Genomic DNA, 26,438 nt, shown 5'->3' with positions numbered 1-26,438 from the left:
GATATGATGAACTAACCCTAATTTTTTTGGTTTTTCGTGGAATGTAGGTATGAAGAACAGACTCGATCTGAACTATGAGAAACTGTGAAATCTCAACGGGCAACCTAGAAATCTGATACCACTTGATAGAGGCAAAGGTGTCCCGTCTTCCGATGAGATGGTGGCTATCGTTTATGGTGGAGTAGACTTTGACAATCCGACTACGAACGTGCGAGGACGTCGCACCTTAGCAATCGCTAAACCAACTCCAAGAGGTTATTGACCACGTCGGAGCACAATCAACCTGACCATGAGGGTCTATTTCCTGCAAGCAAACGAAGAACAAGCAAGAAACTGAATTGCAATCTGGATATTGCGAACAAAAGAGGAAAACTTTATTGATCAAGTGGGGTTTTGTGACACCTTGGTTTGGTCGTTGAACACAAACGAAGTACGCGAAGTTGCAGCTATGGCGAACTTTTAATCTAAACAAAACCCAAAGTCTAAACGATGCCCTAAGGGCTGTATATATGGAGGAAGAGGGGGGGGGGATTTTGTGGCCCTTGGGGAAGGGGTCCGAAACCAACCCTATCTCTTGTTTCCCCACACATACGGACTCTAAAAACAGCCTATACTTATGTGTTTCGAAATTACATGGGCCTGGCCCACTAATAAGGTGACATAGCGCCTATAATAGCCTCTGGACAAAATTTATGAAGTGGCATCTTGTATATTTCGTCCAAGCCTTCATATTCTCATGAACATCACTTGAAACTCCGTTCTTGTTTCCCTTGCGTATGCCATCATCTCCATGCTTGTTCTTGCTCCAATATGCATCCTTCTCCAAGCTAGGCCATTCATTTGTAAGCAAAACAAATGTATCCAATTTGGGCAACATCATATTCTCATGAACATTAGAATCATTACCAAGAAACGAAAGTACATGGTAATTTAATTGGCATGCGCGAGCTCTAGTAATTGGTCCAATATGTATAGTAGCAGGGGCTGTAGGTGTAACAATGGTATTGATGTCCTCATCATGAGAACCAACGTGATAGATGACGTGTTTATCTACCATGCGCATATGTTCTTTGCTTTGTTTTGTGCATGTGTAGGATACTTGGACTTTGTGTCACCTTCCACTTCACGTGAGTTGAGCATTCGAGCTCTTGAGATCGAACCACCTTCTACCATGACGATTCTACATCGCACTTGCTTGTGCTTCGGCATTGTGAAGGACACACAAGGACATGCTTTCAAGGTGATATCCTTCTCTTTCGAGAAACCCAAAACCATGACCATGAATATTATGGATCATACTACTTGTGTTGCTTGCACCATGAGACTTATTGGTCATCTTGGACTACTTGATTGTGCACATGTTAGAGATCTTGCTTCGACTTTCCATTTATACATTTCCATGCCTCATGATATATATGCCTTGTGTGTTGCATCTGACTTGTTAAGTTGTTGCTCCTATCATATGGTTGGTTGAATAGATTAAATAGGTCGATCAAAAATCAATTTAGGAGTTGTGTTATGGATAAAGTCTCTTCATTCTTTAGGAGTTGTGTTATGGATAAAGTCTCTGCAGGGTTTAGGTAAAAAATAAACATAGGTAAGGTAGGTATCCAATAAATATTTATCTATCGATAATTTTATGGTATATTCCGGCATCCTTTGCTTAAAAAAGAGTAACAAAAGGAATAAAAAATATTCCTATTCCCGCTTCTTCTATTCAGGACATCATTCCCGTACTCTTTCTTTTTTAGGGAAAAAAGGGCTATAGTATCGTATTTTTAATGCTCTCTAATTCTACCAGAATTCCTATAAGAATTTGTTAGGAGTAAATTCCTTGAACTGATTGATCCATGGCCTTAAGGCGGAATCCCTTTTTTACTATGTACCCTTGATTCTACTATGATTATTGATCAATAGTAGAATAATCCCTTCATAGAAATAGGAGACATAATTTAGATGGATATAGTAAGTCTCACTTGGGCTTCTTTAATGGTAGTCTTTACATTTCCTCTTTCACTAGTAGTATGGGGAAGGAGCGGACTCTAGGGATACTACTAATTGATTAAGTAATAAAATTTTCGTATCAATTCTTTTCTTTAATGGATCATTTTGCATTAATCATTTTGTTAAACGTTATTCTTTAATCTTTTCTTTAGTTTTGTTTCACTCGTGTAAGAAACTCTTGTATTGTAAGTTGTATGAAAGAGCCATTATACCAATTCAGAATTTCTAGTAGAAATGACGAATGGTTAAAAAAAGTATATACATAAGAAAATTAGACTTTCTTTCGCGGAACTATTCACGGCATATCACACATTTTCCATTTCCTTTTACTTTTTACTATAGTCTATTCTTAATATTATTTTTCTTTCCTTCCATGGATTCTTTGGTCAAGACTTGTCTTAGATTTTTTTAATTTTGACCTGATTGAAATTAAGTGGATGCAATGAAAAAAGAAATTGAATTAGACTAATTAACTATTTCAATCTACTAATCTATTCTATGTAGATTCAAAGATAATATAATAGAAAGAATCTAAAGTGTCGTAGAAAAAAACTATATGTAGTTCTTTCTACCACACTTTAAGATTCCAACCAGATCCTTTCATTTAAGACTTGGATTTTTTATTTAATACCTTTTTAATTTCTTCAATGATTAATTGGAATTCCAATTAATTATTTTTTCTGACTGTTTTTACCTAAATAATAAGTAAAAAAGAAGTAGGAACTAGAATAAACAGTGCAGTAGCAATAAATGCGAGAATATTGACTTCCATAACCTCTTTATTTTTTATTTTTACTATAACTCGGGATGTAATCCCATGGAGAGGAAAAAGCGGTATCTTGTAAATTCAAGGGTAGGGCTTGCATCCTGATAATACCGAATCAATTCAATATTATGAATATCGGATCTATCAAATCAATTCATGGATGAGAGTTATATTCCATGGATGAGAGTTACATAGTATAACATAGGAAGATCCTCTATCCACACGAAGACCAAAATGGGTTTTTTGATTGGATTAGGAATTCCCTCTTTTTTAATCCTTTTCTACTTTTTGTTTTCTATATCTCTAACGCACGATCTTTCTTAATCTTATACTTTCTTAATCTTATACTTTCTTAATCTTATACAATTACCCTTCCTTTTTCTTATAGTTATAGATACAATTATGTATGTATTATATGACCAACTTTCTATGGGTCACATAGACATCATAATCAGCAGTAGAAGTGAGATGGGGAAAAGAGGTCTGAAATAACAAGGGAATACGATTTATGTATGGATTCCGGTAAAATACCGGTACTCATTTCATAAGAGTGGAATAGGAAATTAAGATGAGGATGGTATCATCATAAAGAAAGATAGGGTAATATAATACAATATAATATCCTAAATTCTACTAATCCACATATTGTATGTGTGTCTTTCGTTATCTTTATCGATTGGGATTAGTGAAAAAAAATCCTATACGCCTTCCCTCCGTCTTTAATGAGAGATGCACGGTGTCGGTGTACCCGCAACTTCCGCCTTGACAGGGTGTCGGTGTACTAAAGTTTGGGCCTTTAGCACCCCATACTTGTGCACGAGCAGTCTTAACCCCACGTGCGGCGAAGCACGAAGAGGGCGATTGGGGACCGATAGAAGACAAAAAAGAACAGTCGAGACAGAGAACAAAGGACAAGCTCGGACCCCGGCAAGGCCCTTGCCGGGGCGGCTTGCTAGACCCCTGCAAGATCCTTGCCGGGACGACTTACAGAGCACCACCCTTGTGGTTGAGAGCTCTGACACCATCGATAACGTTAAGGCCAGAATCCAAGGGCACGCGCGTAGTGGTGTGTATATCTCTGTGAAGGCCAGAAGACGAGACGTCGGCAAGATCCTTGTCGAGGACGCCCACGAGGCCCCGGCAAGATCCTTGCCGAGAACATCGGCAAGACCGTGGCCAGACTCGGCTACCCAGTCACCACTCCAGTGCGGGGGCTGACCTATTAGCCTAGCAGGCGCCTGCATGGAGGCATGCCGATCTTCGTGAAGACCCTGCCACCTCTCCGGCGCAGCAGCTGGCCAGCCAACTTGACACTGCATGCCCATCAGCATGGACGCGTGTCAAGACGGGGCGGGGCGGCAACGGACGGGACGGGTGAGGGAGTCCTGGATTATGGGGTCCTCGGGTGTCCGGGCTATGTGACGTGGGCTAGACTAATGGGCTGTGAAGATACAAGATAGAAGACTTTCCCCCATGTGCGGATGGGACTCTCCTTTGCGTGTATGGCAAGCTTGGCGTTCGGATATGAAGATTCCTTTCTCTGTAAACCGACTCTGTACAACCCTAGGCCCCTCCGGTGTCTATATAAACCGGAGGGTTTAGTCCGTAGAGGCAATTATAATCATACAGGCTAGACATCTAGGGTTTAGCCATAACGATCTCGAGGTAGATCAACTCTTGTAACCCCTATATTCATCAAAGTCAATCAAGAAGGAAGTAGGGTATTACCTCCATTAAGAGGGCCCGAACCTGGGTAAACATCGTGTCCCTGTCTCCTATTACCTTCGATCCTTAGACGCACAATTGGGGACCCCCTACCCGAGATCCGCCGGTTTTGACACCGACATTGGTCCTTTCACTAAGAGTTCTACTGTGCGGTCGTCGAAAGGCTCAATGGCTCCATCGATCATCTACAACAATGCTACTGTGAAGGATATTTTTCTCCCCGGCCAAATCTTTGTATCCGGCGGCTTCGCAGTGCGGGCCAACTCGGTTGGCCACCTAGAGCAGATCGACAGCTACACCCCTGGTCACCAGATCAGTTTTGGAAATCTGAACTATGTCGCTGATATCCGAGGAGACATGATCTCCCAAGGGTTCTCGGCCACAACCACCACTCTGGCCTTAGTTCAGGAGTGCGTCACCAGGTCCGAAGACGGGAGTCTAGAGCCCGTCGGACTCTCTACGGCTATAGAGCTCAACACTAGAGAACCGGAGGGGATAATGTCACCGGATCATCATAAAGTCGGACTCTTCTCCGGACACTAGCTCCGAACCCTCGAAGTCCGCGTGATGTCACCTCGGCCAGGGAACTTCGGTCCCGCCCTACTCCACGGACTGTCGCTTCCCCGCTCAAACCTCGCTCTTAAACGAGGCTTTGGACTTAATGTGATCCCTCGCCATCACAGAGGAATCGCTTCTGAATTGTGCCCAGCCCGGACTAGGGGCTGAAAGCAGGGAATTTTACTTCCCACCCACCACCCACTTCATAGCCACTGTCAAGGATTTACCCAACATGCTCGATTACTCCTCCGAAGACATCGACGGTATGGACGAGGATGCCGGAGAGGAGCAGGCCCAAAACCCGTCGTTCACTGGACGCTGGACGGCCACTTCCTCATATGACGTGTACATGGTGGACATGCCTAAAGAAGGCGACGACGATGATGGGAAGGATCCAGCCGAGGACGAACCTCCTGAGATACCACCAAAGCGTCGACGTCAGCGGCGCCGCTCTAAATCGCATGGTGGAAAAGACGGCAATACCGGCACCGGAGACAATAATACTCCGGAGAACGCCGAAGACCAAGAAGCCCCCATCGAACCAACATCTGAACAGGATGATCGGGAGGACGGGCAAGTCGACCCTGATGAGCTAGCAGGGAACAAGGACTCGGAGGATAGCAACTATCTACCACTCTTCGAGGACGACGTGAGCCTCGGCGACGAAGATTTCATCGTGCCAGAGCAACCCCTCGAACAAGAACGCTTTAAGCGCCGGCTAATAGCCACTGCAAGAAGCCGAAAAAAGAAGCAGCAGCAGTTTCAAGCTGATCAAGATCTGCTTAATGACAGATGGACTAATGTCCTGGCAGCCGAAGAATACGGCCTCGAACACCCAACCAAGAGTTACCCGAAGCGCAAGCTGCTACCCCAATTCGACGATGAGGCACTGGAGCCCATACCACCAGCGCGTAACGCGGCTGACGGACCTGACCGACCACCACGTGCCCGGGACAGAACGACAACTCAAACCGAACACCAGCCCGCACCACCTCGCCGTAAAGGCAGAGAAACAACAGCTCGGGGATACACATATGACCTCCGACAGGACCTGGAAAATAGAGCCGGTCAGACCAGATCAATCTATGGATTCAGGGGGCGTGCGCCCGCATGAGAAGACGGCTATCAAGCCCGGCGCAACAAGCATAGCAATGCCCAGGACAAAAACCGCATGCGGACTTCATCCGAGCTACGTCATGACATGGCCCGATACAGAGGCGCCGCACACCCCCTATGCTTCACCGATGAGGTAGTGGAGCACGAGTTTCCAGAAGGGTTTAAACCCGTGAACATCGAATCTTACGATGGCACAATAGATCCCGCAGTATGGATCGAAGATTTTCTTCTCCACATTCACATGGCTCGCGGTGATGATCTACATGCCATCAAATACCTCCCACTAAAGCTTAAGGGACCAGCTCGGCACTAGTTAAACAGCCTCCCAGAAAACTCCATCGGAAGCTGGGAAGCCTTGGAAGACGCCTTTAGAGACAACTTCCAAGGCACGTATATCCGGCCTCCGGACGCCGATGACCTCAGTCACATAGTCCAGCAACCCGGAGAGTCGGCCAGGAAATTCTGGACCAGGTTCCTAATCAAAAAGAACTAGATTGTCGCTTGTCCAGACGCCGAAGCCCTAGCGGCCTTTAAATACATCATCCGCGACGAATGGCTCGCTCGACACCTAGGCCAAGAAAAGCCGAAGTCCATGGCAGCCCTCACAGCACTCATGACCCGCTTTTGCGCGGGCGAAGATAGCTGGCTAGCTCGTAGCAATAATAGTACCAGCGACCCTGGCACTTCCGAAGATAGAAACTGGCAACGGTAGGCCCCGACGCAACAAACACAAGTGTCAAAGCAACAACGACAATACCGAAGATACGACAGTCAACGCCGGATTCAGTGGCCCCAAGTCCGGTCAGTGGAAGAGGCCATTCAAAAGAAACAAAGACGGTCCATCTAGCTTGGACCGAATACTCGATTGACCCTGCCAAATTCACGGCACCCCCGACAAGCCTGCCAATCATACCAACAGAAGTTGTTGGGTCTTTAAACAGGCCGGTAAATTGAATACCGAACATAATTGGAAAGGGACGCCCAGCGAGGACGACGACGAGGAGCCTCGTCCACCGAACACAGGGGGACATAAGAAATTTCCCCCCGAAATCAAAACGGTGAATATGATATACGTTACTCACAACCCAAAGCGGGAGCGCAAGCGCGCACTAAGGGACGTCTATGCGATAGAGCCAGTCACCCCAAAATTTAACCCATGGCCAGCCTGTCTGATCACTTTCGATCGTCGAGACCATCCGACCACTATCCGTCACGGAGGCTCGTCCGCACTAGTCTTTGACCCAATTATTGATGGATTCCACCTTACGCGGGCCCTCATGGACGGCGGCAGCAACCTTAACTTGCTCTATCAGGATACAGTCCACAAAATGGGTATTGATCCGTCAAGAATCAAGCCCACCAAAACTACCTTTAAAGGAGTAATACCTGGTGTAGAGGCCCGATGCATGGGCTCAATCACATTGGAGGTCGTCTTCGGTTCGCCGAACAACTTCCGAAGCGAAGACTTGATCTTCGACATCGTCCCCTTCCGCAGTGGCTACCATGCATTGCTCGGACGAACCGCGTTCGCTTGCTTGAATGCGGTCCCACACTATGCCTACCTTAAACTCAAAATGCCCGGACCACGCGGTGTTATAACAGTCAATGGAAACATGGAACGCTCACTCCATGCGGAGGAGCACACCGCGGCCCTGGCAGCAGAGGTACAAGGCGGACTTCTCAAGCCAACTATTACATCGGCGGCCAAGCCCCCGGACACTATCAAACGAGTCCGGACTACCCCGCAGCACGACAGTCCAGCTCGTCAGGAGCCCGATTAGCAATTTGGCCTCTGTCTCAGCCCCAACCGAATTGAGACATATGTACCACGTGTACATCACTACGAATTAAAGATACCATGGGCAAAGATGGAGGCATAATAAAGATAAAGTGCATAATATGGCTAGACCCTATCTGGACACTCATATCTCCTTTTTCTCTTATTTTTATTTTTCCAGGTTCCTTTTCGACAGTACCAAGGGCCCTTTCCTGGGCCCATCATGAAAACCCGATCGTCGATCCTTTCGAAGGATAATACACCAAGAAGAAAAGCAGCATAGACGCGTGGCAGAGTATCTAAAGGGTCTTTAGAGATCACCTCGTCTGTTTTTAGGACCCGTACGCAGCTATCCCTTGCGCTCGGCATGTAAAATATCCTTGTTTCTGTTAGGACCCCGATCCTAAGTCACATCGATCTAGCATGTAACACATCATATCACTTTGCGGCCTCACGCACGGTATTCCCACGGGTGCCACCTTACCTGGCCCGGGACCGTTTGCGCCTTTTGGCTCACGTATATGATAGTGTCTCTAGCGTCCATATGACAGAGAACCCGGGCCGACATGACTAGTCGTGAACCCAAAGTGGCACTAACTTACAGGGACAGGCATACATGACCCAGCAACGAACGCGTCGGTCATCAGCGAGTGAATCCGGGCTGTAGCAACTGGGCTAGCAGGACTCCGGGAATCCAGGCTATAGCAGGCTAACAGGACTCCGAAAGACACCGCGTGACATTTCCCCAAAGGGACAGACACAGGATCGAAGAAGGACACATGTCGGCCAGTCTAAGTGTTCCGGAGCAGTAGCAACTGGGCTAACAGGACTCCGGTAAACCGGGCTGTAGCAGACTACCATGGCTCAGTGGAAACACTAGACTACATTTCCCCATAAGAGAGGCTACCAAGGATAGACAACTAGGTTGTCGGATCCCACACATACCAAGCATTTCAATCATACACACAATATGCTCGATATGTGTAAATACAACATGGCATCACAACAAAACTCTACGACTCAAAGTATTTATTCATTATGCTCCTAAGAGCCAGATATTACAAACATGGGTCTGATGACCCAACATACAGAGCATACAAGCAACAAGCACATGCGGAAGCTTAACTTGTCTGAGTACAGACAACTACAAAAGAAAAAGGCTGAGAAGCATGACTAACTACAAGACCCTCCCAAGGTACAAGCTCGTAGCTGAGGTTACAAGCTAAACGTCGAAGTCCACGCGGAACTACTAGTGAGACTGACGTCTCTCTGCAAAACATAAATTAAGCAAACGTGAGTACAAATGTACCCAGCAAGACTTACATCAGAACTATCTACATATGCACCAGTATCAACAAAGGGGTGGTGGAGTTTGACTGCAGCAAGCCAGCTTTGACTCGGTGGCTATCCTGAACTACGACTACAAGTAACTCTTTTGAGGTGGCACACACGAGTCCACATATTCACCATATCAATACACCACTATGGATCCGCTCCCGTCTCCCTACGAGAACGCCATCCATAGCACTCACACTTATCTTGCGCATTTTAGAGTATCCACTTTCAATTGTCTATGAACTGTACAGGCAACCCAGAAGTCCTTTACCGCGGACACGGCTATTCGAATAGATGATGTTAACCCTGCAGGGCTGCACTTCTTCACACACGCTCTCGCCACTTACCACCATGTACACGTCGTGTATCTTGGCAACCATCAAGCGGAAGCCTGGCGAGGGAGTCGGCCACGACCTGACTAACCACACAAGTCTCTAGTCCAGGTTTATCGCCTATTCGGGTTCCATCCGCAAGGAGATCCGGCCGAGGTGTCGCTCACGGCCCCAAACGATGTGTACAGGGTTCCAAGCCCACCAAACGGGCGACGCTTGGCATACCCGGCCACGGTGCCTAGTCTGTCCCAAGCCCACCTGTACCGGGTGCCACTTGGTAGACTACTAACACTGCCTACAAACACCAGAAACTAGTTGCAACTCCTGGACAGAGATCAGGTTGATTAATAAGTCGAGAGGGGCACTTAAGCATTCCAATGCGTGGTAGTGACTGTTCATGGATCACAAACACAAATCTCAGTTCCTAAGGACGGCTGCAATGAGACAACCCACCATGTACTCATACATGGCCTCTCACCGCTACCTTTACCAAATCGTGTTCACACACTTAGCTCTCAATAATAGGACATGTTCACCACATTCCAATTCATCCCCGATGAACCAGACCTGACTCAACTCTAAGCAATAGCAGGCATGACAACAAAGCGTGAATGAGTAGGAACATCAGGGCTCAAACAACTCCTACTCTTGCTAGTGGGTTTCATCTATTTACTGTGGCAGTGACAGGTCATGCAGAGGAAAGGGTTCAACTACCGCAGCATGTAACAGTTGAAACATTGTTGTCCTAATGCAGTAAAAGAGAGCAGGAGCGAGAGAGTGGGATTGTATCGGAATGAACAAGGGGGTTTTGCTTGCCTGGCACTTCTGAAGATAGTATAGTTCTTCATCAGTGTCATCGAACTCATCGTCGGAACGAACGTCTACCGAGAGGGAACAACCACCGGCAAACAGAAAAGGAACCACAATCAATGCAATGCACATACATATGAATGATATGTCATATTAAGGTACTGAATTGACCTAGTGCAATAGTTAGTCATATTCATTGAAGTGGAATTCAAACCTATAGCAAATTCCAACTCCAAAACTAATTACCATTTATTCCATAATCATGAATTGTCCTATTCAGTGAGGTTAACTTGTTCAAACATGCATGAAAATGTGATATTCAGATTTCTTGGATTTTCTTATCATTTTTCGTATATAACTTATTTCATTTGGAGCTACGGTTTAATTTCTATGATTTTCAGAAGTTTGGGGTATTTTCTAAAATTTATAAATCATTTCTAATTTATTTTAATTCCAGAAAACTTTACTGCGTCAGCATGACGTCGGTGTGACGTCACAAGTCAACTGGGGCGGGTCCAGGTCAAACCTGACACGTGGGGCCTGCATGTCAGTGTCACATCTAACTAACTAAATTAGTTAACACTAATTAAATGTTAATGCTAAACAAACAGGGGCATGGACCCACCTGTTATAGGCTCAGGCCAGTCAAACCCCGGTCAACCGGGGTCAACCCACCGGAGTTGACCCGCGGCTCGTCGCCGGCGAAGCCAGAGACGGCGGAGACATTCGGGTTTGCATCTCCGGCGACCAAAGGGGCGGATGAGGGCATCTACGCAGAGCTGGGACTCGCCCGCGTCCATCTGTGCAAACGGCAGGGGCTGAGGTGGCCCGAGCTCGCCGGAGGCAAGCTCGCGGCAGTGATCGGAGTTCGGGCCAGCACGGACGCGGGGCTACGCTTGGCGAGCGAGCGAGCTGAGAGGCTGGGCGGGCTCCTCGGAGATCCACGAGCTCGCGGTCGTGCTCGGACGCGAGTTTGGTGACCTGCAACGACGGCGGCGACAGGCGCGGCGGCAGCAAGCTCGCGGGACGGCAGGAAAACTAGCTAGGCTTCACGCGTGACGACGGGGTAAGGGGGAAACGGACGGGGAGCTCACAGCGCATCCGTAGGGCGAACGACCTAGAAATATATTCATCATTTTTGGCAGAGGTTTTCACCTTTATCAGAAATCATGAACATTTTCAAAGGGCATTTTGGGTTCTTTGAGAAAGATTTTATTTGAACCTATTTGAATTCTTTTAGGTGCTAGGGTTTGATCAATCCCCATTTCAACTTCAAATGAATTTAGACATGATGCATGGATGCTTGTGCCACTATTTGCAAACAATGCTAGGGCTATGACAGTTGCTTATCGCATTCCTTTTACAAATACGTTTTGATGTATCAATCAGACTATAATGGAAACAGTTTCTAGCCCAACCTATACGGTATTGGCCCATTTCTTAAATATGGATTTTCCTGTTTTTTGTCCGATTGCCATGTACTCCCTGGCACAAGTTATATCGCCAGGGGCTCTATTGAGCCACATACATTTTTTAAATATAAAACAAAGTCCGAACACTTTGATAGTACAATTCGTCGTCCTGAATATAGCATTATATGCATCGGCTCCGAATCATGTCTTTGGTCAATAGTTGGGTTTCCCGGCTCCTGTGGTTACTGCCTTACCTTCCGCTTGTTCGGCTAAGGTAGTAAAGGGAGAACTACTGCGATTGTGTTTTTTGGTTCATCCGGATAAACAGCTCAGTAGAGAAAGCCGAAAACTGACTGTCATGATACGGCAAGAGCTGGTCAGCTATTCGGTGACTAAGTATAAATCTTTTGCGATTTTTTCCGCATCACACGACAGACCGGCCTTCACCCGGTCGGGCATATATAGCACCCAAGTTCGGATAATCGAATAACACTAGGGGTTGCGCCTACACCTTCATTATCAAACTCCTATGGCTAAGTGAGAGCGATAAAGCCACATAGTCTGATTGCCTGGTTCACCACATTAACACCTCCTTCAAGGACCAACTCGTTGGGTGAAGTGTGTTTAGATGCTATTCCGAACACCCTCGTACTACCTACGTAGGGGCTGAAGCCGACGACTGGCCAACTCTCAGATTCGTAAACGGCCGCACAGGAGGATTTTAAAGTACAACAAGCAACATATGATACGTAAGCCTTGTTTCATAACACAATGATTGGACAACACGGATACATTCATTCAAAAATAATGTCCTTCGAACACTGGCCCCTAACAAGGCGGGATCCTTCCAGGACGTCCTCGAAATACCGCTCCGGCGTGCGGTGCTCTTTTGCGGCGGGCGGTCCCTCGGTTGCAAGCTTGACGGCGTTCATTTTCACCCACTGCACCTTGACACGGGCGAAGGCCATCCGCGCACCTTCGATACAGACCGACCGCTTCACGGCATCAAGCTGGGGGCAGGCACTGACCAGCCGCTTCACGAGCCCGAAGTAGCTACTGGGTATGGGTTCGGCAGGCCAAAGATAGATTATAAAATCCCTCATGGCCAATCCGGCCACCCTATGTGTAGGAGATATGCCCTAGAGGCAATAATAAATGTTATTGATTATCTCCCTGTTCATAATTATTTTTATGTTCCATGCTATAACTGATGTGGTTCCCGAGCCCGTATATCCATAAAGGCTCTGGGGAGAAGCCATATGCACGTGTGGAATAATAAACGGTAAAATGTATTCCTAGTCGTGCCTCTAAGACTAGCTCAAGTGTTGCATGATGATTATGTTTTCCCAATCATGGGCATGTCTATGCCAAGCAACTTTGAGGGCACAATGTCAGGAAGGACATTTGTGTTGAATCGACCCGAATTGATGTTATGCTATGAGATACATTCGTCACAAGTTAATGGTTTATAACACAGAGATAGTTAATGTTTGCATAATTCCTTAGACCATGAGAGTATCGAGTTTCTTCATGCTTGCTTCATGAACTTTGGGGTTTGTTAAACGTCATCCGTAACTGGATGGCTATTACGGCGGCTTACGGGTTCATGGGAAAGTATGTTAAGTAACTTGATAGCTCGAGACTGGGATTTGCTCCTCCGACGATGGAGAGATATACTCGGGCCCACTCGGTGTTACGGTGTCCATCATCTTCTGGCCAGACACTTTGTGATTTGATCACGGGGATGCCGGAACACGAAACGAGAAAAGAGAACAAAACCGGTAACGAGGTAACTTGCATAGTGGACAAAGTGTTGGCCCACGGGGATGCAATAAATCTCACCTCAGGTGTTTGTGATATATTGTGAAGCAACAGGAATAGCTCACCTCAACTGGAGGTTCACTCGAATATTCATTCGTGTGGGTATAGGGGTCAATATGGGTGTCCACGGCTCCGATGTTCATCATTGATCGGAAGGGGTTCCAGGTCATGTCTATACTTCACCGAACCTATAGGGTCACACGCTTAAGGGTCATCTATCTGCTGAATACTAGACAGGGAGTCTGAGAGAAAATCACCGAAAAAGTTTCGGACACCGAAAAGTTTCGGACAGCGGAGTCGTACCGCAGAGAGAGGTCACCGGATGAGTTTCGGTGAAACCGAAAAAAGTTGTTTCGGGGTATGCCATTAAGTCAAAATGGTTTCAGCACATGCCTGATAATTCTTGGAGGGTGCCAGAATCATTCTGGAAACTTTTTGGAATTTTCAGAAATAAAAACCGAAAATGTTTCGGAGCTGCCGGTACCGCTTTGGCTATTTTTCGTAGATGAAATTCACTAATCTGAAATTGTTTCAGAACGAATCCAAAATCATTTTAGTGGGTACTGGAATTATTCTAAGACCCACAGAAATATTTTCGGATTTAGTGGACGCGAAAAATTGTCTTCATGAATAGTGAAAAAGCATTCTTGTTTGCTTTTCGCAGATGAAAATCACTAAACCGAAATTGTTTCGGAACGCGTTGAAAATTATTTTAGTGGGTACTGGAAATGTTCTGAGCCCACATAAATATTTTCAGTTCGAACGGACGCTGAAAAATGTCATCATGAATAGTGAAAGTGCTTTTTGCTTGGCTTCTTGGAGAAGCCACCTTGAGGGCCTTTTTGGTATTTCCCCCCTTGGCTTCTTGGAGAAGCCACCCTTGGGCTTGGCCTATATATAGGGGTGGAGGGGGCTGCCTAAAGGATCATCCCTTCTCACATACAAGTGCCATGCATGATCTGGCTTCTCTCTCCCTCCCAGCGAAATAGTTTCGTAGAGCCGAAAGGCTGTCTGGGTTCCGATGGGAACTAGTTCTGGACGGTGAAGCCCTGCCGGATAGATGACACCGTATGTGTGCAACTCTATATAGAGATCGTAGTTTCGGTCTTAGTTCGTGAGTGCCTCCCGAAGGGCTGTCCGTGTGACCGTCCGAGTTTCGAAGGTCCTCCCGAAGGGCTGTCCGAGTGACCGTTCGAGTTTCGAAGGTCCTCCCGAAGGGCTGTCCGCGACACCGTCTGGGGGGCTGTTCGACCGCCTCTCGGAGGGCTGTCTGAGGAGCAGATGAGGGTATACATCCTCGCGGTTGGGAGGTTGTAAATCCTAGCTGCGGGGATCTGCACCGCCGATCGTCATTGACTCTACTTCCCGCTGCGCTACGAGTCGGTAACGAAAAAGATCAAACCTTGTATGCAGTCTCCATAGTGGTCTTGGGCTGGTGCGTAGGTCGGAATTTTTTTGTTTTCTGCTGTGTTACCCTACAGTGGCATCATGAGCCATGCTATGCGTAGATGCAGGTTGCGATCTAGAATACATAGAGATGTATGGGTATTGCATAATATAATTTTGGAGTGGATGAGATCTATTGCTGAAAATTATTTATGCGGGTGACAGATGAAATCTGTTACCCGACGTTCTTGTTGCTTCCCTAGAATTTGCGTTTGCTCAATCTCGAGACAGCATGGTGGAATTTGACAAAGTTCTGGCAATCCGTGATCCTGATTGATCATGGAAGTGCTATCAGTTCTTTGGGTTCTCCCGTAGTCAAAAGAAAGATGAAATTCACAGATGAAAGGGCATTGCAGATATGATCTGCACGGGGGTCATGCGTATGATGAAGTTTAGTATGGGGCTCGGGATTTAATTATCCCGTGTTTCCTACACCCCGAGATGTTAATCTAGCAACCTGAATAATCATACTTGATGATAAAATGTTGGTAGCTGCGGTTTAAGTCAAAACCTTAGAAGCCACGTAAAATAAATTTTGCATAAACCGATTAGAGGCATCTAACTTGGTTTTGCAGGATATGCATGTGATGTGGTATAGCAGTGCTCATACTAATTCGATTATGTATGAGATGACTATATGATGTAATTTGATTAACATGACCTGCGTGTCATGATTCGGCATGATGGCTGGAGCCATATGATTGCACTTTAATGACCTGCATGTCAACCTTGTTGTAATGCATTATTTTGTTAGCTATAGAGATAGCAATATTATCTGGTGCATCGACAAGGTGGTGGCAATCTTCGCGAAGGTGAACACCGACGCGAATGCCGAAGACAAAGAAATGAAATACTTCTCCGTCAGAAAGGGCTATACCATATCATGCTATTATGAATTGCCTGAGATGTTTATCCCTTATGATGCACCCTTCTTGATTGCGCGGTAGTCGCTTTTATCAGGGTGATCTCTCACTTAAAATATCAAGTAGTTAGTGTTCTCCCAAGTGTAGCACCGTCACGGCACCTATCTTTTCGGGGTGCGCCATGGATGCATGGGTACGAACGATTAGAGAAGTGTGAGGCGGGTGAGGTCAGACCTCGCAGCAAGATCACTTGGTTGTCTTGACGTTCATGGCAGGATCGTCCTGAGCTCGGAACACACGCATCGAAAGATGAGCAAGAGTCTCATAGAGATGTGATCGGCAAGTTGGCCTACCGATTAAAATTCCCGTTATGAGATGATGATTCTATGGCGATGAATTGAAGTCTGGATCTTGTATCACTCAAAATTAATTGTGAGAGATATTGATTTGAGTGGGAGCGCACTGTTGAATTAACATGTTTAATTCTCAGTGCAAGTAATTATGAACACTGTCTAAGTGTTTCTTGCATAATAGTTGTAGAATAATGGCTCGCATTTCCACTTTCCCTGTTAAAATTGAATAGCTGTTAAATATCTGGTTAAAACTTTACGATTGGTAACGTAGTATGAGGATTGTCCTCAAAAGTGCCGAGAAGGACTTTATCCTATCGCATGCTTTCCGTATCCTCCCGCTAATGATATGGATCATGTGACTCTCGTCCTTCGATCCAAAAGCTAGAATTCTGTTACGGTTAAGTGGAATATGTTTGCTTCCATGAAACCCAAACTTCGAAAGTTGGGATAGTTATATGATATTCATGGAACTGAAAATTATTTCCAGATACAAACAAAGCAATGTTTGTTTGCAAGTATTAGTAAAAGTGTTTACTATGCATTTGACTGTTGGGAAAGGGATCCAGAAGAACGCCTGTCATATAATGAAAGGTGAATAAAACAACAACTTAAAGAGAAAGGAAGTGTCCAAAGGGTGTTAGTATGACTTACACGCCTAGGAAGTCCGGGGCTAACGCCACTCTTAAGTTGGGTGCTTCTTTTGCGAGTAGGAGAAATACTAAAAGTTAAACTGTTAGAAGTATAAAGGCAAAAGGAAAGAAGACTGGAATATCCAGCTCATGTATGAATGTCATACAAGTTTTTGATGTATAGAAGGCTGGTCAAAGATATAGTTCTTGCGAATTATGGTTAAACATGTTAATCACTAATTCTTGGGTATTGTGAGTTCATCACAAAAATGCCCGATCGATTGCATTCTGTTGCAACTCGATGTAAGAACTACTATGGCCTGAAAGACTAGCTAGAAATGAGGTTAAGGTATACACAGGGAACATAGTAAATGTTACTATACCTTCCATCGGTGTATTGCCGTCTGTATTTATTTTCATAATTCATTTAGAGTTTTACAAACTCTATCCCATTGCATAAGGTATCTTGCAAGAAGGTTGTTCATAAGAGAACTTTTTATGTTCGATGTTATGAATAACACAAGGGCCATACTTTCATTATGAATGTGATGTATGTTATGAATATTGATAATAATACAATACCTCTGGGTTTACTTTCATAATTCATTTTAGAGTTTCATACACTCTAGCCCATTGCACAATGTTTGTTGCAAAAGAGTTGTTCATAAAAACAACAATTGTTGTTAAGTATTATGAATAACATAAGGGCCATACTTCCATCATCGATGGGACGTATGTTATGAATATTGAGGGTAATATGATACATCCATAACACTGACGCTAAATGTCGCAAGACTAAAAGAATACCACACAAGTGTGGCACTACATTTGGTCACATTGGAGAAACCCGCATGGAAAATTCCATTATGATGGATTTTGAAGTCTTTTTGATTTTGAATCATCTGACACTTGCAACTTTCCTCCGAAAAGTGAAGTGACTAAAATACCGTTCACAGGCCATAAGGAACGAACAACAAACTTATTAGTGATCATACATTTGATGTGTGTAGTCCGGTAAGTGTTGTTAGTGGTGGATTTATTTATCTTCAGAAATGACTCAAATAGATATATGGATATTTACTTGATGAGACGTAAGTCTAGATCTTTTGAAATCATTCGAAAGGTTCTCAAAAATGAAGTAGAAGTTATTCTAACAAGAAAATTATGTTTCTGCAATTTGATTGCACAAAGGAATATTTGAGTTACATGTTTAGCGAATGTCTGATGAGTTGTGAAAGGGGTTTCATAACTTGCACCTCCCGGAACACCACTGCAAGTGGAAAGTCCGTGGAGATGTAATCAAACCATTGATGACATGGTAAGGTCAAAGATGACATAAATAAATTTGCCATTATCCCTTTTAAAGTGATGCTTTAGAGACTGCGGCTTTTACACTGAAAAGAGCTACATCGGGTCTGTTGAAATGAAGCCATGGTATGGTACGCCCAACCATCTTATATCTTTTCTTAACATTTGGAATATGGGGCTTGTGTAAAAGGTTACAAACCTATTCCAAATCAGACAAGTGGTACTTTGTAGGTTATACCAAAATGTTGGGTATTCCTCCCTCACTATACCGAGGCAAATAGTTTTGCTGCGAAACGGTGTGCTTTTAAAGAGAATGGTTCTTTCAAAAAGGTGAGTGGGAGAATAGTGCAACTCGACGAGATAAACAGTATCTACGTCATCAGATCAAAGGAAAGAGACCTTGGAAGTAATTCCAGAGTTTCCTACTGCGACTGATACGGAAGTCTCTACAATAAAATGTATGAACTTCGGTCGAACTTGCAGCTGAACCACGTAGGCAAGGCTCGTGCAAACCTCTCAGGTGCGCAAACGAGATATTGTTGTTAGACAACATTATACCTACGATACACAGGGAAGCATTGATGGGCCCTGACTCTGGAATTGGCTAAATGCCAATACAACCCGAGTTAGTTTCCATGTAAGTGATTCAAAATTAAAACCTTGATACACCTTTCGGAAGACTTAGAGTCTAACGAATATTTATGGAACTTAAAACTGATACGGATAAAATGTTTTATCCATAAAGCTCGACTTGTTGAAGTAACAAGTTCAAGAGTTGACTACGATGAGGTTGTTTTCATCGTAGCGATGCTTAAAGTCGGTTCGGGTTGAACTAGCAATTAATACATATTTCAATCATGAGATATGAAACATGGATGATAAAAGGATTTCCATCTAATGGAAATGAAAGCTAGGACTTGTATATGATACAGTCCAAAGTAATTTGTCGATCCAGAGGATGCTAGTAGGTATGCAAACTTCAGAGTTCCAGCAATGGACAGAAGAGAGCAAAATGGAGTTGGAATCTTCGTGTTTTGATGAAATGGTCAAAGGGGTTTTGACTTCATCAATGGGTAACGAAGATGCTTGTAATTCAAGAAAGTAAGTGGGAGCATAATAATATTTCTAAAAACCTTATGTGCTTGGCACATAGGTAATTGGAAATAAATTTCTTGACACAAATTAGGACTTCATTTGAAAATAGTTTTTCGATGAAGTGCTTAGGCTAAATAGCCTCAATATTAGGCATGATGATCTATGGAGATAGATTTACCTAATGGGGCTAAGCAATGAATACATATTGACAAGATGCTAAAACCTTTTAGCATTTAAAACGCCAAGGAGTGATTCTTGCCAAAGTCACATGGAAAGAGTTTTTGCAAGACTCGGTGTCCCAAAACACTGATGAGTAAAATACATGATGCAGATTCCACACACTTTTGTGTTTGGATTAATCATGTATTCCATGGTATGTAAAACAACCAAATATGTCCGATACTCCCAAGGTGTTGCGAGTATGGATACCAAAGTGATCAAATTACTGATCATGGGACAATAGTGAAAGATGTCACAGAGTACTAGAGTAAGTACTGATGACATGGTTTTCTCGCAAGCAGAGATCATGAAGAGTTCGTTGTAAAATGTTACATCGATACAGTCTTCATCTTTTCTCCATGCGATTTTCGATTTAAATTAAGGGTTTTGTGTAACACACAATGTGGTGGCACAGTTAGTTGGAATTTGTTCAAACTAGTTACTGTGGCAAATTCTATAACAAGGGATAAGTATGTTGACGCTTTAGAAGCGACAAAGAAGATGTTGAATCATATAGTTCATTCATGAACTTAGTATAGTTCCAAGATGGCTTTTGACAATGGGACACTAATGAAGGTAGTTGCTCCATAACTCAGTCTGAGGAATCTAGGTTCGACCTGTGATTCACATACATACAAAGCCAAGTCCACACAAAATATGAATTTTGTGAAAACGTGAAAACGCGAGGACATGCAAAGATACACACGGAACTGAAATCGTCAGATCCATTGGACATCAGGCTATACCACAAGCGAAGCATATTTACACCGGTGTGCCACAGGTGTGAAGTGCATTAGCATAAGCTAGATTATTGTCTCTGGTGCAAGTGGGAGTCTGTAGGAGATATGCCCTAGAGGCAATAATAAATGTTATCGATTATCTCCTTGTTTATAATTATGTTTATGTTCCATGCTATAACTGCTGTGGTTCCCGAGCCCGTATATCCATAAAGGCTCTGGGGAGAACCCATATGCACGTGTGGAATAATAAACGGTAAAATGTATTCCTAGTCGTGCCTCTAAGACTAGCTCAAGTGTTGCATGATGATTATGTTTTCCCAATCATGGGCATGTCTATGCCAAGCAACTTTGAGGGCACAATGTCAAGAAGGACATTTGTGTTGAATCGACCCGAATTGATGTTATGCTATGAGATACATTTGTCACAAGTTAATGGTTTATAACACAGAGATAGTTAATGTTTGCATAATTCCTTAGACCATGAGAGTATCGAGTTTCTTCATGCTTGCTTCATGAACTTTGGGGTTTGTTAAACGTCATCCGTAACTGGATGGCTATTACGGCGGCTTACGGGTTCATGGGAAAGTATGTTAAGTAACTTGATAGCTCGAGATTGGGATTTGCTCCTCCGACGATGGAGAGATATACTCGGGACCACTCGGTGTTACGGTGTCCATCATCGTCTGGCCAGACACTTTGTGATTTGATCACGGGGATGCCGGAACACGAAACGAGAAAAGAGAACAAAACCGGTAACGAGGTAACTTGCATAGTGGACAAAGTGTTGGCCCACGGGGATGCAATAAATCTCACCTCAGGTGTTGGTGATATATCGTGAAGCAACAAGAATAGCTCACCTCAACTGGAGGTTCACTCGAATATTCATTCGTGTGGGTATAGGGGTCAATATGGGTGTCCACGGCTCAGATGTTGATCATTGATCGGAAGGGGTTCCAGGTCATGTCTATACTTCACCGAACCTATAGGGTCACACGCAAGGGTCATCTATCTGCTGAATACTAGACAGGGAGTCTGAGAGAAAATAGCCGAAAAAGTTTCGGACACCGAAAAGTTTCGGACAGCGGAATCGTACCGCAGAGAGAGGTCACCGGATGAGTTTCGGTGAAACCGAAAAAAGTTGTTTCGGGGTATGCCATTAAGTCAAAATGGTTTCGGCACATGCCTGATAATTCTTGGAGGGTGCCAGAATCATTCTGGAAACGTTTTGGAATTTTCAGAAATAAAAACCAAAAATGTTTCGGAGTTGCCGGTACCGCTTTGGCTGTTTTTCGCAGATGAAATTCACTAATCTGAAATTGTTTCAGAACGAATCCAAAATCATTTTAGTGGGTACTGGAATTATTTAAGACCCAGAGAAATATTTTCGGATTTAGTGGACGCGAAAAATTGTCTTCATGAATAGTGAAAATGCATTCTTGTTTGCTTTTCGCAGATGAAAATCACTAAACCGAAATTGTTTCGGAACGCGTTGAAAATTATTTTAGTGGGTACTGGAAATGTTCTGAGCCCACTTAAATATTTTCAGTTCGAACGGACGCTGAAAAATGTGGTCATGAATAGTGAAAGTGCTTTTTGCTTGGCTTCCTGGAGAAGCCACCTTGAGGGCCTTTTTGGTATTTCCCCCCTTGGCTTCTTGGAGAAGCCACCCTTGGGCTTGGCCTATATATAGGGGTGGAGGGGGCTGCCTAAAGGATCATCCCTTCTCACATACAAGTGCCATGCATGATCTGGCTTCTCTCTCCCTCCCAGCGAAATAGTTTCGTAGAGCCGGAAGGCTGTCTGGGTTCCGGTGGGAACTAGTTCTGGACAGCGAAGCCCTGCCGGATAGATGACACCGTATGTGTGCAACTCTGTAGAGAGATCGTAGTTTCGGTCTTAGTTCGTGAATGCCTCCCGAAGGGCTGTCCGTGTGACCGTCCGAGTTTCGAAGGTCCTCCCGAAGGGCTGTCCGAGTAACCGTTCGAGTTTCGAAGGTCCTCCCGAAGGGCTGCCCGCGACACCGTCCGGGGGGCTGTTCGACCGCCTCTCGGAGGGCTGTCTGAGGAGCAGATGAGGGTATACATCCTCGCGGTTGGGAGGTTGTAAATCCTAGCTGCGGGGATCTGCACCGCCGATCGTCATCGACTCTACTTCCCGCTGCGCTACGAGTCGGTAACGAAAAAGATCAAACCTTGTATGCAGTCTCCATAGTGGTCCTGGGCTGGTGCGTAGGTCGAATTTTTTTTGTTTTCTGCTGCGTTACCCTACAATATGCAGTTCGGTCAGCTGCTTCAGCTGATCGCTGAGGGGCACGGGATGCTCTGGCGCAAGGTACTGCGACCAGAATAGCTTTTCCGTCGAGCTCCCCTCTTCGGCTCGGAAGAACTCAGCAGCATCGGCAACACTTCGGGGCAGGTCCGCAAACGCTCCTGGAGAACTCCAAATCCGGGTCAGTAAGATATACTTTCTTTTCACAAATTTGCTATGCATGTTAAAGGCCTTACCCGCCGCAATCTGCTTTGCCTCTTGGATCTCCCGGCAGGCGCTTTGGGCTTCGGCCCGGGCCCCCCTGTGCACTTTGGAGGGCTTTAGCAAGTTCGGATTTTTGATCCGAAATCTTGCGCTCTAAGGACTCACATTTGCTTATAGCATCCTTGAGCTCTTGCTGGACCTCCTCCACCCTTGATTCATGTTTTAGACGGGCGGCTCGTTATTCCTCCGCCTCTTTCTTGGCCTTGGACGCCAAACAGAGTTTCAGGGGCTATTATCTATACACAGGCATTCCTCCTCTTTAGCTACAAGGCATTATATCACATACCTCAAAGCCTCTTAGAAGGCTAGTGTAGGCCTCATTCAATCCGCTTTTTGCGAAATGAACCTTTTCAACCACCGTACCCATAAGGGTACGGTGTTCCTCCAGAATGGTGGCTCTCTGAAGCGCTCCACCAGAGTATCCAGGGCCTCCGGATTGGTAGAGGTCGCCGGTGGAATTGGTGCACCCCTTCTTTCGAAGGAGGCTGCTCACCTGATTCCGGAGCCGTACGGGTCTCCGGAATAATATTCGGTTGGGGGCCGAATTGGGCATGGCCCCTGTCACCAGTCTCCATGGGGGTCGATTCCCCCATGTTTCCGGCAGCAGAGGTATCACCCTCTAGCGCCACCTCGACGGCTTCCCGCACCTCTACCTGACCCGGAAGGGTCCTCTGGGACAACACTTCGGCATTGTCCGTAGCAGTGGGGGGGGAGGCCGCTGGAGGTGACTCGCTATCCATCATGTTCGGACCCAGCGAATTCCCTGAAGATGAGGATCGCTGGGGGAGAACGTGAACTGGAATGCAGCATGTAATTCAGTATATTAAAATCTGAAGGTGGAAAACCGGATAAATATATAAGTACAAGTGCTTTTGGGTACTTACGATCCGGCCAGTGGCTTTGGCCTGGGGCGCCACTCATCGGCATCCGATTCGGAGTCATCTGTAAGGGAGATTCTCCCTTTCTTGGACCCCTCCGCCTCCAGATCCGTGGAAGCCCCCCTTTTCTTCTTCCCCCCTTTAGGGAAGAATTATTCTCTTCCTCATCCTCTTCGTCTTTGTCAGGGGAGGAGTGAGTCTCGGTGTCTTCAGACACTACGTCCGAAGGACCTTTACGGCGAAGGCCACTTTTGGCCTCATTGCCCTTCTTCTTGGCCTTCTTTTCCGGCGCCTGATATGGCGCCGGAACCAGCATCGTCGCTAATAGAGGGATGGTTGTGTCTTTGGGTAGCGGAGCCGGACAGTGAATCTGCTCCGCCTTCTTCGTCCAGCCCTGTGGGAAGAATGGAAGGCTTAGTATGCCCCTTGGATTTATGAATAGTAAAGTTATTGTAAAACTTACGGGAGACGCTACGTGAGTACAGTCGAGGCCGAGGTCATCGGTCGTTTTCGGCCACGTCTTTTGGGTCTTGAACAGCAGCTTCCACATGTCTTTATGATTCATGCCGAAGAACCACTGCAGGGTCCGGGGACCGGCCAGGTCGAACTCCCACATGTACTGAGTCTGGCGTTGGCAGGGGAGAATACGGCGAAAAAGCATTACCTAGATCACACTGGCAAGACTGGTATTCTTGTCTACCATACTCTTGATGCGCTTCTGCAGCGTCATCACCTCATCGGATGACGCCCAGTCTAGGCCCTTGTTTAGCCAGGATGTCAGCCGCAGTGGAGGCCTGGACTTGCACTCAGGAGCGGCGGCCCATGTGGTGTCACGGGGTTCCGTGACATAGAACCACTCCTGCTGCCATCCCTTCACGGTCTCTACGAAGATGCCTTTGGGCCAGGTAACGTTGGGGAGCTTGCTCACCATGGCACCGCCACACTCTGTGTGTTGACCATCCACCACTTTTGGCTTCACACTGAAGACCTTGATCCATAGGCCAAAGTGGGGAGGGATGCGGAGGAATGCCTCACACACGATGATGAACGCCAAAATGTTGAGGAAGGAATTCGGGGCTAGATCATGGAAATCTAGCCCATAGTAAAACATAAGGCCGCGGACGAAAGGACGGAGGGGAAACCCTAATCCGCGAAGGAAATGAGGGATGAATACTACCCTCTCATTGGGCTCCGGAGTAGGGACGATCTGCTTCTTGGCCGGAAGCGGGTGGGCGATTTCCTTGGCTAAGTACCCCGCTTCCCGGAGCTCCTTGATGTTCTCCTCCGTGACGGAGGAGGCCATCCACTTGCCCTGCGCCCCAGATCCGAACATGGCTAGAGTGTTTTCTGGGGATGAAAGGGATTGAAGCTTGGGCGCTGGAGCTCGAGGGCGGATGGGCTGAGTAAGAAGAAGGCGTGGGGTGAAAAAGTGGATCCTTATCTCCTTATAAAGGCAGTGAATATCAAGCGTCCCCCTAAGAGCCTTAAAACTCGCCTATACCCAAGGGGTCGTGCGGACGGCACGGTTGGATTACCCATGCCCGTATTGATGAGAATCCCGGAATGAGGGGATACGATCTCTGCTTTGACAAGACATGTCACCGGAGGCTGCGTCTCGAAATGCGAAACGGGAAGATTGAAAAAGATTCAAATAATGAAGAGGTCAGACGTAACGTCTCGCCAGCAAAACCGTCAGCAAAGACATATTATGTTTTCTGATTAAGCATTATGCCCTTGTGGTAGTGGGTTGTAACTGTTAAACAGAACCGGATATAGTTCTTGTTGATCAACTACTTTGGAGTATTCAGAGGAGGAACCCGCCTTGCAATGCCAAAGACAATCTGCGCGCCGGACACGTCGTCATTGAAGCTTGGTCCAGGGCTACTGAGGGAGTCCTGGATTATGGGGTCCTCGGGCATCCGGGCTATATGACGTGGGTCGGACTAATGGGCCGGACTAATGGGCCGTGAAGATATAATATATTAGACTTTCCCCCGTGTCCGGATGGGACTCTCCTTTGCGTGTATGGCAAGCTTGGCGTTCGGATATGAAGATTCCTTTCTCTGTAAACCGACTCTATACAACCCTAGGCCCTCCGGTGTCTATATAAACCGGAGGGTTTAGTCCGTAGAGGCAATTATAATCATACAGGCCAGACATCTAGGTTTAGCCATAACGATCTCAAGGTAGATCAACTCTTGTAACCCCTATATTCATCAAAGTCAATCAAGCAGGAAGTAGGGTATTACCTCCACTAAGAGGGCCCGAACCTGGGTAAACATCGTGTCCCTATCTCCTGTTACCTTCGATCCTTAGACGCACAGTTCGGGCCCCCATACCCAAGATCCGCCGGTTTTGACACCGACAACGGGCACTCTCCCCGTCCCCGATAAAGCTAGAGGGCACGTAAGCGGCACATTTAATGTGTTTGTCCTTAGATGACCAAGATAAGCATGTGTACTATGGCGGTTTACATCTCCTGCATACACTGTAGTTACTTTACACCTCCTGTATGCCACTGTGGCAACCCCTTGGTCATATAAAAGGAGGCCCACGGCGTACTGGAGGGGGATTCGGCTTTTTGGACCTCTCGAGCCAGCTTGCATGCATAGCAACGAGCCAAAGCTCAAGAACACTCAATACACAATCAGCAGGACTAGGGTTTTACGCATCTCAGCGGCCCTAACCTGGGTAAAGACCCATGGTGTTGATCACCAGA

This window comes from Aegilops tauschii, chromosome 3, assembly GCF_002575655.3.
Source record: "Aegilops tauschii subsp. strangulata cultivar AL8/78 chromosome 3, Aet v6.0, whole genome shotgun sequence".
Classification (NCBI taxonomy): Eukaryota; Viridiplantae; Streptophyta; class Magnoliopsida; order Poales; family Poaceae; genus Aegilops; species Aegilops tauschii.
Note: the sequence above shows the minus strand (reverse complement) of the source record.